This window comes from Dermacentor andersoni, chromosome 1, assembly GCF_023375885.2.
Source record: "Dermacentor andersoni chromosome 1, qqDerAnde1_hic_scaffold, whole genome shotgun sequence".
Lineage (NCBI taxonomy): Eukaryota > Metazoa > Arthropoda > Arachnida > Ixodida > Ixodidae > Dermacentor > Dermacentor andersoni.
Genome location: NC_092814.1, coordinates 411,265,238 through 411,285,601, shown reverse-complemented (window position 1 = coordinate 411,285,601; position 20,364 = coordinate 411,265,238). Strand labels below are relative to the sequence as shown.

The 20,364-nt window shown below is 49.5% G+C and overlaps 1 pseudogene; it reads right to left on the bottom strand.

Annotated features, from left to right (window-relative positions):
- LOC140213107 (uncharacterized) overlaps window positions 1–10,080 on the bottom strand; it is a 28,928-nt pseudogene extending 18,848 nt beyond the window's left edge.
- Window positions 10,081–20,364: the final 10,284 nt, after the last annotated feature.

Sequence of the window (20,364 nt, the reverse complement as noted above, 5' to 3'; positions counted from 1 at the left end):
CCCTTGTTGATGTGCTTGAACTCCTGGCTGAAGTTTGTCAGCAACACTTTCGTGTTTCCTCCGTGCAGGCGAGCGATCCCTCTTGCGACGCAAATTTCACGGTCGAGCAGCAAACGTTGGTCGCCTTCGATGACGCCTTCTACGTCAGTGGGTGTTTCGGTGCCGACCGAAATAACAATGCTGGAGCGAGGCGGGATGCTCACTTGATCTTCGAGCACACTCAAGGCGTGGTGACTACGAGGGCTCTCCGGCGGTATCGCTTGATCTTCCGACAGCGTTATTGACTTCGACTTCAGGTCGATGATTGCGCCGTGTTGGTTCAGGAAGTCCATGCCGAGAATGACGTCTCGTGAACACTGTTGCAGGATAACGAAGGTGGCGGGGTAAGTCCGGTCATGAATGGTAATTCTTGCCGTGCAGATTCCACTCGGCGTGATGAGGTGTCCTCCAGCGGTCCGAATTAACGGGCCTTCCCATGCAGTCTTAACTTTCTTCAATTGGGCTGCGATGGGTCCACTCATGACGGAGTAATCGGCTCCTGTGTCTACTAAGGCGGTAACTGCGTGGCCGTCGAGAAGCACGTCGAGGTCGGTGGTTCTTTGTCTTGCGTTACAGTTAGGCCTCAGCGTCGGATCACGGCTGCGTCGAGTTGACCTGTGGTTGGTACGTGGCGTCGTCAAGTGGTCTTTCGTCGGCGTGTTCTTTCCTGCCAGACTTCGTCGGGACGGCGGTGTGACGTCGTTGTTATGTCGTCGAGGTAGTCTTTTCGGCGTCTTCGTCGGCGGCGGAGGATCTTCGTCAGTTCGACGAACAGCAACCGCACCTCCATCGGTTGCTGCTTTTAGTTTTCCGGATATGGGCTGACGGACCGACCCCGGGCTGGGCCAGTGTATGGTCGGCGCTGTGGCGACAGGTAGCGGCCTGGTGACGGCGAACGGGACGGTCGTCGAGGGCTCCACTGAGTAGCGGCGAGGTAGTCGGCGATGTCACGAGGGCGTTGACCTTCCCGAGGGCGCGGTGCGTCGACGGCGAACCCTCGCAATCCCAGGTCGCGGTATGGGCATCGGCGGTACACATGGCCGGCTTCTCCGCAGTGATAGCAGAGCGGGCGGTGGTCGGGGGCTCGCCAAATGTCCGTCTTCCTCGCGTAGGTACGCTGGGCGACGGGTGGGCGTGCTGGCGGCGGCGGCGGCGGACGACGGAATTGCGTCGTTGCAGGGCCCTGGCGTGATCGCGGAGGGGGACCTTGACGGCGTGCGACGGCGGCGTATGTCATCGCTTCTGGCTGGGGCTGCGGTAATTGTGGTTGCAGCTCGGGAACTCCAAGCGATCGGTGCACCTCTTCTTTGACGATGTCGGCGATCGAAGCCACTTGGGGCTGCGACGAAGGCAGGACCTTGCGCAGTTCTTCGCGCACAATGGCCCTGATGGTCTCCTGAAGGTCGCCGGAATCCAGTCCTTGGATGGCGTACTGCGGCGTGAGCCCCTGGCGGTTATATTGCCGGGTGCGCATCTCCAGAGTTTTCTCGATCGTCGATGCCTCTGCCGAAAACTCAGCTACGGTCTTCGGCGGGTTACGAATAAGTCCTGCGAAAAGTTCTTGCTTGACGCCCCGCATCAGGAAGCGGACTTTTTTCTCTTCTGACATTTCCGGGTCGGCGTGCCGGAAAAGACGGGCCATCTCTTCCGTGAAGATCGCGATCGTCTCGTTTGGCAGCTGCACTCTGGTTTCTAGTAGTGCTTGGGCTCGCTCTTTTCGCACGACGCTTGTAAACGTTTGCAAGAAGCCGCTTCGGAACAGGTCCCACGTCGTTAAGGTGGCTTCTCGATTTTCGAACCAGGTCCTGGCGGCGTCTTCCAGTGCGAAATAGACATGCCGCAGCTTGTCGTCGCTGTCCCAACTGTTAAACCTAGCGACCCTCTCATACGTCTCGAGCCAGGTTTCCGGGTCCTCAAATGTTGATCCGCGGAACGTCGGAGGTTCCCTGGGCTGCTGCAGCACGATGGGGGACGCTGGGGCTGCCATTGGGGTTGCCTTGTCCACAATCTTCTTGGTCTTCTCAGGTAGAAGTCCGTGCTCCGGGGGCAGCTGTTGAAGACGGCGGCTTGCTCGATGCTCCGGGACTACGTTGGTGTGCTCTTTGCGGTCCGGGCTTGGATCACGGCTTGTCGGGGGCGTCCGGTACATGAACGAAAAGCACCTCCACCAGATGTCACGTGGTGGTGACGTTAAGAACACAGTGGCAATACTGTGAAAGGCAAAACTAGATTTTATTGGGCGAACCTGTGCCCACAAAACAGGCTACACTTATAGCACAACGAAAGCGGCGAACACAGTCGGCGATCGTCGAAAATCTGATCAGCGGGTCAAGCGCGTCGGCTTTTATACAGAATCGTCGAATGTTCCAGACTAATCGTTGGGACCCGCGTGCCTTCCACAAAGTTCTACACCATTCGCGTCAGGCGAATAAATCAGATAACACAAGGTTCCGCGACAACAGACTGCGGATAGAAGCATCGATAACTTTCCAGAAACTTCGGATACATGCAAGCGCGTCCCGCGCTGTGCGATAAGATTTGTTAGACGGCGAAACGTGGTCGCCCGATAAATATAAGTACACGTGTCACTATCGTTACGGAAACTGGTTCTTGGCAAGCTGCGGTCAGTCAGTACCTTCTGCGCCATCTGGGAAGTCTGGCACCTGACGATCCGTACAAGGTCAGCGGCTCAGACCATGTGGCGCAAGTACTAGGGGATAACCTTTCTGCTGTTAACTCGGGCTTCTCGGTTAACATTGAAGAGCTGTTTTATTCCCTCCCCCACGAAGATCTGTTCTGCGCAGTCCGGAACTGTATTGAACGATCCGGCGCTGTGTCTTTCCAGAATGCGTGTGGTATTTCTGTGGAAGGTTTTCTAGAGTTGCTTAAGGCATATCTTTCTTCAACCATTGTGAATTTTCAGGATAAATTTTATGTGCAAAAACGTGGCATTTGTATCGGGTCGTGTGTAGCCCCTGTTTTGTCTGAGATTCTTTTAGCCGAACTTGACCGCTCGCTATCGCGGGTACTTTCTGACGACCGCATCGTTCGTGTGTTCCGATACGTCGATGATTTTTTAATTCTTTTAAATTTAGACCACAACGACAACTTGACACTGGTGGCATCGGAGGTTTTAGCATCCTTCAAGTCTGCTTTTGCCAGTTTTAATTTTACTATTGAACTTCCTGAAAATTCTTGCTTGCAATTCTTAGACTTAAAATTATTTTTTATTGACCCTGACCACCTCTGCTGGGCTTACATGCCTAGGTCGAAAAAAGCACTTCTACCCTTCAACTCGAGCCATTCGAAGCTGGCCAAGAGGGGGATTGCGTCAACGTGCCTCAGGGCTTCGTTAGTGGAGTCCTGCCCTCATAAGGTTCAGTCCAGTTTTGATGCCCAAGCTGATCGCCTTCGGTCGGCCGGTTTTCCGTTGGCCCTTCTTCGGGCTGTTGCCGAGTCCCTGTTGAAGTCCTGCCGATTAAGTTCAAAGCCTCGTGGGGCGGACCCACAGGAGAGGAGGAAGTATGAAGTTATGCCCCATGTCCACAGGGTCTCGCACGGCCTGAAGAGGGTCGCGGGTAAATTCGGCATGCAGGTTCTCTTTTCGGCACCTTGTAAGCTGTAAGACCTGATAGGAAAAAGAAAATCGAGTGCTGCACTAACCACAGGAACAAGTTTGCGCCCTGTAGAGCGAATGTCATCTATGAGATTCCGCTGAGTTGTGGCAACGTGTACGTTGGACAAACAGGCCGCTGCATTAATATTATATGGTTAGAACATACCAATTCCCTAGATGATTCTAGAGGACAGCATCTTCGAAAGCATTGCAAGACCTGCAGGCATGACGGCAATGCTTGTACCCCACTTTTCGGCAGGACTAAGATTATCGGACGCGCAAGGGATAAGAAAGAGCGTGAAGTAATCGAAGCTTTAGAAATCGCGAGATTAGGGCCTGATAAATGTGTTAGCGAAGCTTCCACACATTTGTACCACAAGGAGTTGGCGTTTCTAGGCTTGACCACATGATAGCGGCATTGGTCTTTGTGGCTGGTGCGCATGCGTTCTGTTGTTGGTGGGAAAGAGGCGTTGGAGCATTAAACCAGTTGTTAGTCTGCGCCCGTGTCGTGTGGTTCTTTCCTTGTCTTGTTCTTTTTTGCGCAGTTTTTCTTTGTTCTCATAAAGTGCTTTTTACCGGATTTGTGAAGCGGGACCACCTTCCCGATTTTCCAGTCGTTAGGGAGGCTTGATGAATCGAGCGACTGCTGGAACAGTTTTGTTAGTATAACTGAACTATAAGCGCAGGTACTCTTTAGGAATTTACAACTAATTTCATCACACCCCGGAGATGAATCGTGCTTCAAAGACTCGATTAATTTAGCACTGCCAGGAGCATCAATAGTTATTGGTGACATAATGGAAATCTGTGATGCGGCATATCTGGAAGATCAACTGTCGTGCGCAAGGAAAAGCTTTCAGTGAATATTCTATTCAGTATGGTAGCACAAAAGTTATTTGGGATTATGTTGCCGGATGTATCTTGCAATGTAATTAGGGGTCGTGTGCAGGGTGTATAATGCGCCAGAACTTTTTAACATTTGTTTTCAAAATAGATGGTAAAGTAGAAGACAAGAAATTGTTTTTTGCAAGTTTCAGGGTTCTTACGTATGTGTCGGAAGCAGTCTTGTATGTCGACCATCGCTCAATAGAAGGTGAAAGTTTGGCAAGACGGAACAAACGTTTCTTTTTGTTAGATAGTCGCCTGATGTATGAATTGTACCAGGGTGCTTGAGGGTTAGAGGTGACGACACGCTTAGGAACATATTTGTCTGATAGTTGGTGTACCTTCGTTTTGAACAGAAGCCACTTTTCTTCGACAGAGCGGGTATCGAAATTAAAAAGAAAATGATCAAGAAATGTAGATAGTTCATTATTAATAGCGGCAAAGTTAGCCCGTTTGTAATCTAGGATGGTTTTCTTTATTTTATTCGTTTTAGGACGTGGCGTAATAATGACGAAATTGAGCACAAGGTGATCACTGATACCTGGCAGATATGTTAGATCTGTAGCTAGCTCTGGATTTGTGGTTAGGATTAAATCTAGAGTATTTGCAGTACTTGTTACAGTCCTAGTGGCTTGCGTTACCAACTGTGTTAGCGAAAACAAAGTACATAGATCTAAGAATTCTTTAGTTTGGGACAAGGGCGGCGATGAATAAGGTGGATGAGCAGTCCACAAGATAGTTGGAAAGTTAAAGTCTCTGTGTATAAAGAGTGGTGATGTAGGATAGCGTATGCGAGCCAAGTTTAAAGCATCATGGAGTTCGTTAGTAAATGTGGAAAAATAGGATGGAGGGCGGTAGCATACACCAATGATTATTTTCAGATGATCGATGACTACCAAAGCGAAAACTAGCTCCAACTCGCTGCAGATTTGAATGCATGTAGAAGGAATATCTTTTGGAATGGCAAGCAGACCACCACCGCCACGTCTTGCCGTCCTATCGGAACGATACATCGAGTAAAGATGAGCGTCGTGAGAGATTTCAAAATCCGACACGTGCGTTGGGAGCCAGGTTTCTGTTAGTGCAATAATGTGAGGTGTACATGTATCAATGACGGAAGATAAGTTAGTGTGTTTATTAAGAACGCTTCTGACGTTGGTATAAGGGACAGACACATTAGATAACTTCCCACTGCCCTTCGCGATTCCCTATGATACAACTTGCGATGCAGACTCGTTATGTAATCCACTGGCTTCGCCACGTGTGACATCCCCATTGGCAGTGTCACCGGTCACTGTCCCCTGCACACCATGTTCGCCACGTGTCACGACCTCGTCGACAGTACCGGTGATTGCGTTATACATAAAGCATCTGTTATTGAAGCAAAGCTTGTTGTATCGCACTTTAAAAGAGCGAGGGCCAGCGTGGGTGCTACCGAATTCAAACAGCTTTTTTCGAGCCAAGCGTGTTGCAGGCGAGAAATCTTCACTGGTAGTGATGCCTTTTGATTTGAATTCATTACGCAAGGAGAGTATCTTTTCTTTCATTTTTGATTCGGTGAATTTGGCTATGACAGGACGACACTTATCATGTGAAAAAATGCCCAGGCGGTGTGCACGCTGGATTAAAGTACCAGAGCACGAGTCGACGACCTCAGTCAATGCTTCCAATAGCTTAGATTCGGTATCTGCCCAGGACTCCTTAGCATCTGATATACCCCGAGAGATTAAGTTGTCACGGCGTGATCTATCTTCAGCTTCGTCAAGACGAGACTGCAGAGAATTATTTCGATTGTGCTGTTCATCCATTGATTTCTTTAAGCATGAAAGTTCTTGACAAATTTCGTGGCCCTCTCATCGATTTCATCCAGCCTCTTGTGCATGCCAGCTAACTTTGATTCGACGTTCTTTTGACTATTTTTAATAGCTTTTATGTCCGCAGTTATTTCCGCCTGACCTTTCGAGGTTTGCAGCATACGAGGTTTGCAGCATACAGCGTACCTCTTTCAGGAGCTGAAACATAACCTTCATTTCATCAGGTAGGCTATCTGCATGGTATCTACATTTCATGGTAGGCTATCTACATCTAGAACGACCTCGGAGCGAGTTGTAGGACCCGTGTTCGACTCAATGTCACCCGAGCGCAATAGCAAGAGAACCATCGAAAAACAATCACAAGCAATATCACAGCAAACCCGTGGGCACAGGAACAGTAACAAATAGCGATCGTCGCTCCTTTTTGTGTGTAAAGAATACTGCGTACAGACCTGCACGACGAAAAAACGAAGTATTGGAGCCATGCCGTTGTCACTGCTCCCATGCCCACTGAAGGGAAAGCAGGCGCGTCGGCTTCTTAAATCCGGTGCGGGTGGTGATGGCATTGTCGATGACGCTGGCTGGCTGTGGACGAGCCACTCGGCGAGCGGATAACCACAGCCAGACGTGCAGAAGCTGTCGGTGTTGGAAGTTCCGGGAAATTCAGCAGCCGGGCCAAGGTCAAGCGGCGAGCCACAGGGTGCAGCCGAGGATGGCATCACGATGTTCGACAGCACTGCCTGCACGATGAAAAAACAAAGTATTGGAGCCATGCCGTTGTCACTGCTCCCATGCCCACTCCCATGCCCAATATGTTGTTACAAACGACAAACTATTGGCGCAGATAGTTGAAGCTTGTTGATACTCGGCTATTATATTGAAATAAAATTCTTTAAAATTTTGCCCACTCAGTTACGCATGTGCATTGCCGTGAAGTTCCACAGGATGGTGAAGATGAAATGTCCAGAATTCCTGAGTATGTTCACGCTACAAGGCACGATAGTATCGTTTTTTAACGTAACACAAAGACATGCGCATGCTTCTTATTATGTTGTCCAATGAATAAAATCTGATAATAAAAGCGATGACTTGACAAAATAAGCAGCCTATTAGCACGTTTTAGGAATCAAAAATAGACAATATAATATTTGAAGGGCCTCCTGAAAAAAACAAAACTGAAACCAAATCTTGAGTTTTGTGTTAATGCCATCTGGTGGAAGACTGTCGAACTGAGTCCTACGCGTCGTTAAAAAGAAAGGAGTATCACGCAGTACGGCATCCAACTACTGCCAGCATGACGCAGAACGACAGGCGCGAGCGATTAAACGACTCGACCACGGCTACCATCGTTTCATCGAGTGATACGCTCGGGTTTTTATAGATACCACGTGAACTTGCAGGACTGCGTTTCAAAAATTGCTTTCGGGAATAGTGTTACTCCATGTGTAGAGAGTCGAGACAGACATCAATCGAAAGCTAAGTCTCCGGACTACGTACGTTGCAGTGACTTTTACGATAGACGCCGTAGTTTTATCACAGGTGCCGTTTTTGTCTCAAAAATTGAGCACAAGTTTTCGTCCTTTCCATAGGCCTCCATTGCAGAATATTTAACCGCTCTGGGAACAGAATTCTTCCTTGCTGCAGAGTGATCACTGCATTTGGCTCGTGTAGATTGTCTTCGAGAACATGTCTGTCACCTGCCTTTTTCAATAATCGACATGCATCTTTTGTTATTCGCGAAAAACCCGTTCGTTCCATTGAAAACGCGCTAGCTTCGTGCCGGGGCCGCTTGGGGCGCTAGTTGGTACGCGTCCAGAAAAGCTGGATATGCGAAGTGAAGGTAGAAAAAAATAGGCCTAGCTTTCCCTCTGCCAGGAAGGTGCAAAATAATTTGCTCTTGAAGCATAATGTGACTTCACCGCCGATCCCTGGCCAAAACACCGCTTTAATGCACCACCGATGTTTCTACTTAGTGCCATAAGCGCACATGTTGTTAGAAGAGGTTGCAACGCCGACAGTCATCTCGTCGCATTCCTGCGACCCAGGAACGGTTTACGGGATGGACAATATTGATGTCAATGAGCAGCTCCAAATGTACAAGAGGATCAGCGCCCACAACAGGTGGTACAAAACTGTTATGATGGCTGACATAATTTTCTACATGAAAGGAATGGCATGGCTCTGGTTTCTAAACCACAAGGAAGAACTGACGAGCTGGTAGCAATGTAAGCAAGAGCTACACGAGTTGTTCGGGAAACCTGTTGGCCGTCAGCGAGCTGCGCAAAGGGAACTTCAGTCCCGCGTAGAGGCGTCGACCGAAACATGTGACATACATCCAGGGAGTTCTCGAGCTTTGCGGCAAGGTTGACGAGAGCATGTCAGAAGTAGGCAAAGGAAACCAGGTACTGAAGGGCATAGCAGGCGACGCTTGTAATCTTTTCGCGCATGAGATTTTTTCCACCATAGCCGACGTCATTAATGAGTGTCGTCGCATCGCACACCAGTCGATGCGTCTTCGAAATCGGCTGCTACGTCTTCGTGCCAGGACTTTAACTCCGCGCAATAGCCGTCAACGCCTGAAAGCCTCGTCCGTATCGTTAGCTGGAAGATTGGAGCCGCGGCAATGGTTGCCTTCCTGACCTCTTCGAACCAATCTCGACTGACGATTTCCCTTGTGCAGTCTGTTGTGCGCGACGAGTTGGCGAACCTTGGAATTCAGTGTGTCTATTCCGTCAACCGAGCAGACACCCACATTTTCCTACGATCTCTTCTTCGCGAGGCCAGTACCCCTGTCAGCCTTTTAGCAACTCAGCGGAATGGCGAACATCCGATGACCAGTCGATATGTATCAAGTGCCGGCGCGTTCGCCACATTTTCCTCCACTGCCGCAATACCTGGACGTCAGGCAAATATCAGTCTGCGCTCCAACCTTACCGTCACTCGTCAGGTACTTGTCTATCAACTCTACTTGTCTAACAACTCTCCGTAGGCGTCCTCATCTACACGGCAAAGTCGTTCACCCTCACCACGACAACCCCTGTCTCGCCCACCCACTATTTGCCGTTCTGCGTCCCCCATGTACCTGCACTCTATGGGAAACTGACGTGCATGGGCAGCTTCGGGAGGTGACGCTGCTAGAACGACCGGGATCGCAATTGCTCTACTGACCTTACCGACGGAAAGGAATTTACTTGATGTGACGTAGATGGTGTCCCTGTCGCTGCTCTGCTTGATACAGGCGCTCACATCTATGTGATGAGCGACCAGCTTCGTAGAAAGCTTACTTACGTCCTAGCACCTGCGGCGTCCTGTCTTGTGCGATTCGCTAGCGGAACACTGGCCACGATAGGAATGTGTGCCGCTCGTGTTGGTGTCTCTGGCCGCCAAACATCTGTTTGGTTTACTGTTCTTTAAGAGTGTCGCCGTGACGTTATTCTAGGCATTGATTTCCCATCCGTTCACTCCACCCTTATCTACTGCTCCGCTGGACTTCTTCCCCTTGATTCACCTTCTCCTGACCCTCCTGCGGAAGTTCCCAGCAGGCTCTTCTTCGCTGAGCACATTCGACTCGCCAAACAAGCCATGACCAGCGTCCTGCTTTATACAGCTCCACCTGTGCCTGATAGTGGCTGTGTTGTGTCTCCTCTCGCGGAAGTCCTCATTGCTCATCACGTTGCTCTTCCGCAAACCGTCGTCAGTATCACCAACAACTCTGCCAGCCTTCATCTCGTCAACTTCGGAATGAGCGACCACGTCGTACCACAAGGCATAGCCTTAGGTACGCTGTCTTCCTCCCAAGTTTGCCTGTTTTCAGCCTCGTCTGCTTATATTACGTCATCTGCCGTTGACTCTTCTTCTTTGCCGGCTGTCCTTCTTCAGCTCACAAACGTTATTGTTCCGGGACTTCCGCCTCACCACGCCAACTACTTATGTCAGCTGCTCAGCGGGTTCAGCGACATTTTTGACCTGGGTCGCCTTTTAGACCAGACCTCTCTCATGACACACTATACTGACATTGGTGGCGCACAGCCAATTCACAGGCGACCATACCGTCTGTCCTTGCACGAACAAGTCATTCAAATGGATGTCGAGAAGATTCGCTCTCGATTAATCGTTGAACGATCATCCATTCCATGGGCGTCCCCTGTCGTTCTAGTTAAAAAGGACGCCAGCTGGTGCGTATGCGTGGATTACCGACACCTCAACAAGATGACCAAGAAATACGTTTATCCTCTACCACACGTTGATGACGCCCTCTACTACCTCCACGGTGCGAAGTACTTTTCTTCCATCGATCTTGTTTACGGTTACTGGCAGACTGCGTCGACGATGTGGACTGCGAGAAAACCGCCTTTATAACACCCGATAGCTTATACAAGTTCAAATTTATACCCTTTAGTTGATGTAATGCTCCATCTACTTTTGAATGCATGATGGACAGACTCCATCATAACCTCAAGTGGTCCATCTGTATTTGTTACTTCGATGACGCCGAGTTTTTGCTCCTACATTAGCCACGCACCCGGAGTGCCTCTGGTTCGTTCTTGCTGCTTTTCGCAATGCTGGCCTTGAACTTAATTCGTCTAAATGTCACTTCGGACGCCGCTAAATTACTATCCTCGATCGTCTTGTTGATTCGTCTGGTATGCGCCCAGACCCGCGCAATGCTCGTGCCGTAAAGAAGCTTCCTGTGCCAACATGTGCTAAAGATGTCCGGAACTTCGTGCGCCTGTTGTCGTACTTCCGCTGCTTCATGCACAATTTTGCCTAGGTCACCCGCCCTCTGCAGATGCTCCATTTTCTTGGGGACCTGAACAAGCAACTGCCTTCACGAAGCTTATCTCTCAGCTACCACCTCCGTTCCTTCTTGCGCACTTCAACCAGACTGCTCCAAGAGAAGTGCGCACTGATGCCAGTGGTCATGGAATCGGTGCCATTTTTGCCAAAGTCAACGACGCCACGACAGCGTGATTGCCTACGCCAGCCGACTGCTTGCTCCAGCTGAGCGGAATTATTTCATTACTGAAAGTGAGTGCCTTGCACTTCTCTAGGCAGTGGCGAAATCTCGCCCTTACCTACGTAGTCGGCCCTTTACATTCACCACAAACCGCCATGTGCTCTGCTGGCTTTCGTCCCTCAAAGACCTTACCGATCGCCTAGGTCACTGGGTGCTACGCCTACAGGCATAGTCGTACACAGTTTCTTACAAGTCTGGCCGTTTATAGAAAGCTGCCGACGGCTTGTACCACAAACAAGACGATGTTCCTGCAACCGATGATTCTGCTCTTTATTTTCGCTAACTACTTAGCTGACCTCGCTACCGAACAGCGCCGAGATCCAAGCACACCTGGTATCATGGAAAAGTTCACATCTAGGTCATGTGGTCCTTCTCTTGGCATGTTTCTATATACTCAAGGACGACACTTTATATCGGCGCAGCATGTACCCCAATGGATATAAGATGGTGCTGGTCATTCCCCGGCATCTTCGCCCCACTATTCTGCCCAAGCTGCTCGATTAACCAACTTTTGGTCACCTCGGGGAATCAGTACGTACGACCGTGTCCAGCGACTATTCTTTCGGCCTGGTCTGTACAGATCTATTAGCCGCTACGTCGCGTCTTGTGAGTTATGTCAACGCCAGAAGAAGCCACCTGTGCTTACTGCTGGTTTACTCCTACCTCTTGCGGTTCCTACCGAATGCTTCTATCGCGTTGGTGTAGACCTCTTGCCACCTTTCCCCACATCTGACTGATGCAGCAAGTGGATCGCCATCGCAACAGATTATACAACTTGGTTCACGTTCACCAGAGCCCTTCCAACAGACGTAGCCTACTACGGCCTCAGTCGGCGAAATTGTCAAAGAAGAAGTCCAGCGATCGCTGGGAGTTCCCGAGGTACAACCACAATCACCGCAGCCCCAGCCAGAAGCGATGACCTACGCCGCCGTCGCCCGCCATCAAGGTCCCTCTCCACGACCGCGCCAGGGCCCTGTAACGCCGCGATTCCGTCAACCACCGCCGCCGCCACCAGCGCGCCCACCCGTCGCCCAGCGCAGTTACCCGAAGAAGACCGACGTTTGGCGCGCTCCTGACCACCGCCCGCTCTGCTACCACTGCGGGGAAGCCGGCCACGTGTACCGCCGATGCCCGTACAGCGACCTGGGATTGCGAGGGTTCGCCGTGAACGCACCGCGCCCTCGGGGAGGCGAAAGCCCTCGTGACATCACCGACTACCTCGCCGCTACTCAGTGGAGCCCTCGACGGCCGTCCCGGTTGCCGTCACAAGCCCGCTACCTGTCGCCGCAGCGCCGTCCATACACTGGCCCAGCACGGGGCCGCTCTGCGAGCCCATATCCGGAAAACTAAAAGCAGCAACTGATGGAGGTGCGGTTGCTGTTCGTCGAACTGACGAAGATCCTCCGCCGCCGACGAAGACGAAGAAGAGACCATCTCGATGACATAATAATGACACGCCGCCGTCCCGACGAAGTCGGGAAGCCAAGACTACACCGACGAAAGACGACTTGACGACGCGGCGTTCCAACTTCAGTTCAACACGACGCAGCCGTGATCCGACGCCAAGACCTAACTGCAACGTCAGACAAAGAACCACCGACCTCGACGTGCTTCTCGACGGCCACGCAGTTACCGCCTTAGTGGACACAGGGGCTGATTACTCCGTAATCAGTGAACACATCGCCGCCCAGTTGAAGAAAATTAAGACCGCATGGGAAGGCCCTCAAATTCGCACCGCTGGCGGACACCTCATCACGCCGACTGGAATCTGCACGGCAAGAATAACCATTCATGAACGCACTTACCCTGCCACCTTCGTTATCCTCCAACAGTGTTCACGAGACGTCATTCTCGGTATGGACTTCCTGAACCAACGCAGCGCAATCATCGACCTGAAGTCGAAGTCAATAACGCTGTCGGAAGATAAAGCGATACCGCCGGAGAGCCCTCGTAGTCACCACGCCTTGAGTGTGCTCGAAGAGGAAGTGAGCATCCCGCCTCGCTCCAGCATTGCTATTTCGGTCGGCACCGAAATACCCACTGACGTAGAAGGTGTCATCGAAGGCGACCACCATCTACTGCTAGACCGTGAAATTTGCATAGCAAGAGGGATCGCTCGACTGCATGGAGGGAAAACTGAAGTGTTGCTGACAAACTTCAGCCAGGAGTTCAAGCACATCAACAAGGGCACGACGATCGCGTACATCGAGGAAATTCTGGAAACCAGTAATGCGTTTGTCCTCTCGGATTCCGCCGCATCTACCCCGCACCTCCACCAGATGTCACGTGGTGGTGACGTTGAAGAACACAGTAGCAATACTGTGAAAGACAAAACTAACTTTTATTGGGCGAGCCCGTGCCCACAAAAGAGGCTACACTTACAGCATTACGAGAGCGGCGAACATGGTCGGCGATCGTTGAAAATCTGATCAGCGGGTCAAGCGCGTCGGCTTTTATAGATCAGTCGTCGAATGTTCCAGATTAACCGATGGGGCCCGCGTGTCTTCCACAAAGTTCTACACTATTCGCGTCGCGCATACATGCAATCAGATTACACAAGTTGCGGTGAAGGACAGTGGACGGAACCATCGATAACACTCCACAAACTTCTTTTACATGCCGGCGCGTCCTGCACTGCGCGATATTATTTGTAGGCGGCCAAACGTGGTCGCCCAATAAAGATAAGTACACGTCAAAATACTTCCCCTCACGTCATTAACGTCAGCCGCTTAAAACGCTACCTGTCCTTTTCTGCCTAAAAAGCAGCGGTACGACGCTTGCCCGCCAAGTAGAAATATGTTGCGCAGCTCTGTACAAAGCTGAGCAAGATGAGCACGAGCTTAGGTCTGAAGAAGTGAACGCTTCAATGACTAGCCTTCTGTAGGCTTGGCTTTGTCAATTACTGTAAATCACTGTACATTCTGTAACTAAAAAAATAAAAAAAATGGGGTTTTACGCACCAAGACAACGATCTGATTATGATGCACGGCGTAGTGGGGTAATCTGGAAAATTTCGACCACCTGAGTTTCTTTAACGTGCACTTAAATCTAAGTACACGTGGGTCTTCGCATTGCGCCCCCATCAAACTGCGACCGCCATAATGTAAATACGCTACCCGTCTTCCTTATTCTCTCAGCACCAATATTTTTCTAAAGCTAACTTAACGGGAAGCTTTAGCTCCTACATGGGAAATGAGCAATCCTTTCTTATGACAACCACTGCCCGGCAATTCGTGAGTTATGTTGAACTTAAAAGAAACAGTTAAAATGAGATTTAGGAAAGCGAATTTTTATTTAGCTTCCACTTTTTTAAATCCTAATAAAATGCGAAATTTTAAGAAACAATACTGGAAGTATACGACTCTGTACCTCAGCAACTAAAAACGATATCGGAATTTTGTAAGCTGGACCTAATATTTCATTTCATTTGGACAAGAATGATATATTATATGCCACCCTGAAGTACGCCACTAAGTCCTGAATATGGCATTCGCAAAATTTTTACAAGCATTGTAACAACTTCACCTCAGTTATAAATTCATACATCCAATTTGTCCGATTGAGATGCTCCATGGGATGAATTTTATAGGGATGCGATATCAGTTTTTGTTCCGAACTAACAGATTTGTAAACTTCGTACTTCTTTTTTTTTCAGATTTACCGATTTCCGACAATTCTTGTCAATAATGCCATCACCTAAATCAAAATTATTCTTGCAGCGATCACTGTGATGTGACATACTTTATTGAATGCAACAATTCTCATTCAGATCTTTTGAGCGATTTTCTCATAAAATCGTTGATGCGTTTCGCATGTATTTGAGCAGCCGTCAGAGAAAAAGGGCGCGAGCTAAAGCTTCCTCTTACTGAATCACACCGGTTCTTAGGAAACCCACGAAACATAACGCTGACTATACGGAAGCCCGCGGCCAGAGTCGTGCACAAATAACAACAAAAAACAATGAAGATTGGAAACCTAACGGAAGCTCCGCAGGAGCCGTTATCTCGGCCAGACATCTCACCCGGGGTGCCGATGAGCTGTCTGGCAAGGTGTGTAGCAATATCGTCGATTGATTGCCAGTCGAGCAAGTAGCAAGTTGTCTTCAAGATAAGGCTGATACATAAGCGCGTTCGTTTCCAAGTACCGAGGTGAAGCAACAGGCTCAGTGTGTGTGTGTGTGTGTGTGTGTGTGTGTGTGTGTGTGTGTGTGTGTGCGTGCGTGCGTGCGTGCGTGCGTGCGTGTGTGTGTGTGTGTGTGTGTGTGTGTGTGTGTGTGTGTGTGTGTGTGTGTGTGTGCGCTTCTTTTTATTATGTTTGCTTTAGTGTTGCGTTGTGGCGTACGTCATGGCGCGAATTTCAAATCTTTAAGGTGGATACACCACGTGGTGGCGGAAAAAGAAACTAAACGCATGTCCCGAATTCTTAGGTATGATTGGGGTAAATGACGTCAAATTGGTAGGGGCGGCTTGAAATTCAGCCGAGCGATGTGCTGCGATCGGTAGCGATGTACATTTTTTAAACCTTATAATAAATTACAGGCTTTACGAGGAGCACTTAGATGCGTCAATTAATGATCAGAAGGACCTACTCTAACGATTCGGTGCGTTTGTACAAAATCGTAAATATTTGACGATTTTAACGAATTTTTAACGATGTTTCTATAAAAAGAAAGTAACAGAAAGAGAATCAACAAGAACGATTTCTCACTACACTGAAGCACTTCCGGCCCACAGCAAGCATCGTCTGCATGTGTTACAACGTGCTCCATTTTGAAGAGAGCTCCGCGGTCATAGTCGGGCTCAGTCTTCTCGCGAGAGCTATGATTCGACTTTGTTGCGTTGTGGGCTGCAAACGCAGCGACTGGCAGTTTGTCAAGCTGCGACATCGTGTCCCTCCGCAAGGCAGCAGATGAGCGGACTGGCTGCAGCGCATCGTACTGTTGCTATCCGGTCGTTGCCAGGATTTGCGCGTTTGCGGCCGTAACTTTACACTGGAGGATTACTACCGCAATAGCGGTAGGAGTATTCGGGTAAACCCAAGCGCAAGGCGACAGGGCCTGGCCGTTTGACCGTGCCGTTTCACGGGATGAGTAGAAGTGCAAATGTGAATGATCGGCACGGTGCAGCCGCCTGGTGGCGCAGAGCTCCACCACACGCAGTAGCAGCAACGAAATGCATTCTTCTTTGCTGCTGGTGTAAATTTTTCGTAGCAGTGTAATCATCAACACCTTGTTTTTCAAAATGTTTAAAATGTTTTACGCTTGGTTAGACAATATTAGCGCTTTGTTTGGCTGGTTAAGCTTGCGCCAACAGGTGGCTGGACCGTGCAGACCGATCACACCACTCACGTACCTCTACACTAAGCTACCTTCATCAGCTGAGTTTATGCCTCCAGCCATCGGTCAAAACGCCCAGCACGCCTATGGTTACCGCAATACCAGAGACGTACGGTGCTGCAGCGGAATGCTCACAACGCAAGCTACTTCGATAGCTCTCGCTTGGGGTCGACTGCCAAGCGGCTGGCGGAGAGTTTGGAGAGGCTTCGCGCACTCGCTCCTAGGGAACCGGAAGTCGTCGGCACGACGTGCCATCATGACGCAGAGCCAGTGAAGGCGGAGCTTAGCTCCGATCACTCGGTGAACGAGTTGAGGAGAAAATGCATGACTATGGAGGGTTATAACTTGTAATCATCCGTACTCTCTTAATATGAGACGCTTCACACAAATTGTGGTGCGGACGATTAACTTGAGGTGTACCATACACGTCTACAAAATTTTCCCGAACCGTTTCAGGGGCCGTCTAAAGTAAATGATGGCCCCCATTTATGAGTTCGGCTTTTTGATTTCTGTTTTTTTTTATAATTCTCCTGCCACGGTTTTTTATTTTGCCTTGTAGTTCGCTGCCATGGAGGAAGGAAACTGAGGAGACGCCCTACCCCCTCCGCGCGCTAGGAGAAAAGTGTGGAGGAAGTGACGTAGTAGCTTCTCCTCTTTTTTGCTGATTTTTTATTTCTTTGCCGTAGCGGCCACGCCTTTCGGGTGACAATGGCGGCTCTGATCTGGTTCTGTGCGCTCACACGTGTTGCTCCGTAGGTTTCGTACCGTGGCAAAGGCGCCGTGCGGGCAGGTTTGCGTTGGTCTCCGTGTTTTGCTGCGCTGCCTTATCTGGACCATGCTCTCGCGGATGTTGCTGTGGCCAGGTAGGACAGGAGGAACTAAAGTTCGTGTAATGAACGGGCATGCAACGCTGTACGCAATGTACCACGCCACGGCAATGGCAGCGGATGAAGGAATATCCGCGGGAAATGTTGCCCTCTTTGGCGGAATCATGCTAACGTGCCAACGATTCTTTACTATTGCTGCGGAGCGCTAGGGTCCGAGCAGCACGGTTGCGCGCAGCGCGGCGCGGTTTCGCGAGAAATGTAAACAAGAGAGGAGAGCTGGCCCGATAGGCGGAGAAACGCCATGAGCAACGCCAACTTCCGGCTTCACTTTAGCTTCACAAAGAGTGATGTCAGGGCCTCCCCTGAGTTTCCTTCCTCCGTGTTCGCTGCACACTTATATATTGCGTTGTGCGCCATAAAATTTGGCAACAAGTCAGCGCTCCGTCGGTTTTCTTTTGCTCATCGTGTCTTCTCTTCATTCCTTCTCCCGAAAGAGTAGGCAGGCGTCGTGCCCCTCTTAGCGGCAGCTTGCTCCCTCCCTCTTTCCTTTGTGTGCTTGTATGTTTCCATATCTCAAAATAATAATAATTGCTCTTCGTGTCTCACGCTCTGCTTTCATCACTGATAGCGCCCACACAGGGAAAGTTGACAGTCGCTTTCCCATAGGCCAAAGAGGACGAAGGAGAAAGTCTGCGCGCTCACGATACATTCATTAAATTACTTTGACATTCTCATTCGAACGCGTTGTTACTTCCTATTCTTGTTGTCTCGTTATTTGTTTTTCTCTTGTTTTCATTTTTGGTCGCCTACACATCGTCACTGGTTCTGCAGGGTTAATGGCACGTTAAAGCGATCGTGACTAGCCTATGAAGACAATTAAGACACAAACGCAGGTTCACTTAATGATTTTTATTTTATTTTCACACTCTAATCGACGACGGTAGCGACATGGGCTTGTATATACGGCGTCTTCTACCTTCCTGCAGCGCAGGCAGAACTGAGAGGGCCGCGGAAAGGCCCATTAGACAAACGCACAGCGCGAACGTTCCACGGCAGAGTTATTTCCAGTTCTCGCAGGCGTACGTATACTCCCCAGACCGCCATAAATTAAGACACGCACGTGTACACTGTTTGGCAAAGAACAAAATAAAAAAAACACACACGGAGACACTTTTGCGGCCTCGCTTATTATTTAGAAAAGTGTCCGTTCAACGCAAACACAGATAATCGAGCTCTTTCATTGACAAAGAAATTCTAGCGCGTGCGCATGAATTTTGGTGCCATAACGCCGGAGAGTAAATTTTTCGACCCTTTACCCATATAAGGCTTTCACCTTAATAAAATGAATTCTAGTATTGACGTACCAATACAAAGATTGGATTCTAAAGCACGCCGGTGCCGCAGCGCTCCAGGTGGTTAGATGGGATTCATCTGGCCACAATAAGGCGGCACAGTGAGCTTGAGCAACTTCTGTTAGGCATATCTCGTTGGCATTCATATACACCAATTTATATACACCATGTGCACCAATTAGTTACACCATTTCATGGCGTAACCAGGAGTCGACGGTGACTTGACGGTACAGAACAACGCGAGGATTAATGTTGCGACACTGTGGTGACGGTGGAGAGCACAGTAGGAAAACTGAGTTACGCAACGAACTTTTTATTTGGCGAACTTTTGCCCCTAAAAGGAAGTGGCCCTCAAATCACAACGATAGCGGCGAGCACAATCGCCGATCGTCGAAAATATGATCAGAGGGTCAAGCACGTGGGCTTTTATACACGAGTCGTCGAATGTTCCAGAGTAATCGCTGATGCCCACGTATGTTCCAGAAAGTACAATATTCGCGTCTCGCATAGAACCAAAATGCGAAAGAGTGGAACGCTCCATGAAGTGAGCTGAAATGCTTTTGTGCATCCGCCCGTCGTAATTTTCATTTCTTTTGTGACTGGGGGCGCCTACTCGCAGTACACCGATGCCAACAGCAACTCTGGCGTGACTCACAGCCTCAAGTCAAGAAAATCGGACGACGGGTTTTCGTGTAGCTGCGCCGAAACCAATCCGGTAGGGAACGAATACATTGCACCGTACCGCAATTGCCGCAGCGCCTACGCTTGTATTCATATTATTCCTATTTAGTCGTGCCCAATACGAATCGAAACATGGTTCGGAAGTTGAAATGCATCAACTAGAGCACTCGCCAGCCGCCCACATCAAGTTCGAGCCGGGGTCGATTGCGCTCGGTGGAGCTTAGCCGCGTCGTAGCAGCCAACTTCCTGCATTTGCCAAGGTATATACAGATTGTCCAACATAATTTGCGCCAAAGTTTTAAAAGTGAAAGGCACTCCGGACGCGAGTTGAACCGAATGCATAATGTTGGCACTTGGCAGGTTGTCTTTTATTTTCCCCTTAACTAAGGGATTAGTTATGTTTAATTAATCAACTTTTTAGGTATTGGCTGCAGACCCCTAATGTGATACGCAGAGTTATAGAGCAGCTTGAGAAACCTCTCAATAAATTGTTTCCAACATGATATATCTCACGTGGTCCTTTTTTTCTGCGTTCAAAAGAATACTCGCGAAATATGAAAAGATACCACGTGATGGGGCGCTTGCACACTGTTATTGTGCTGCTCTCAAGCGTGCGATGGATGAAGAAGGTCGGCTGCAGCGATACTGCCCGTGACAGGGCCTTGTCCCTGGTGTAGGTATCTGGGCATGCGGCTCTTATCGCATGACGGTGCAAATGCATGTTGCTGGGCGAGCGTTGCTGAAGCGATAAAGAGTCTTAGACGAACGAGAACAACAACATAGCTTTATTCTCTGATG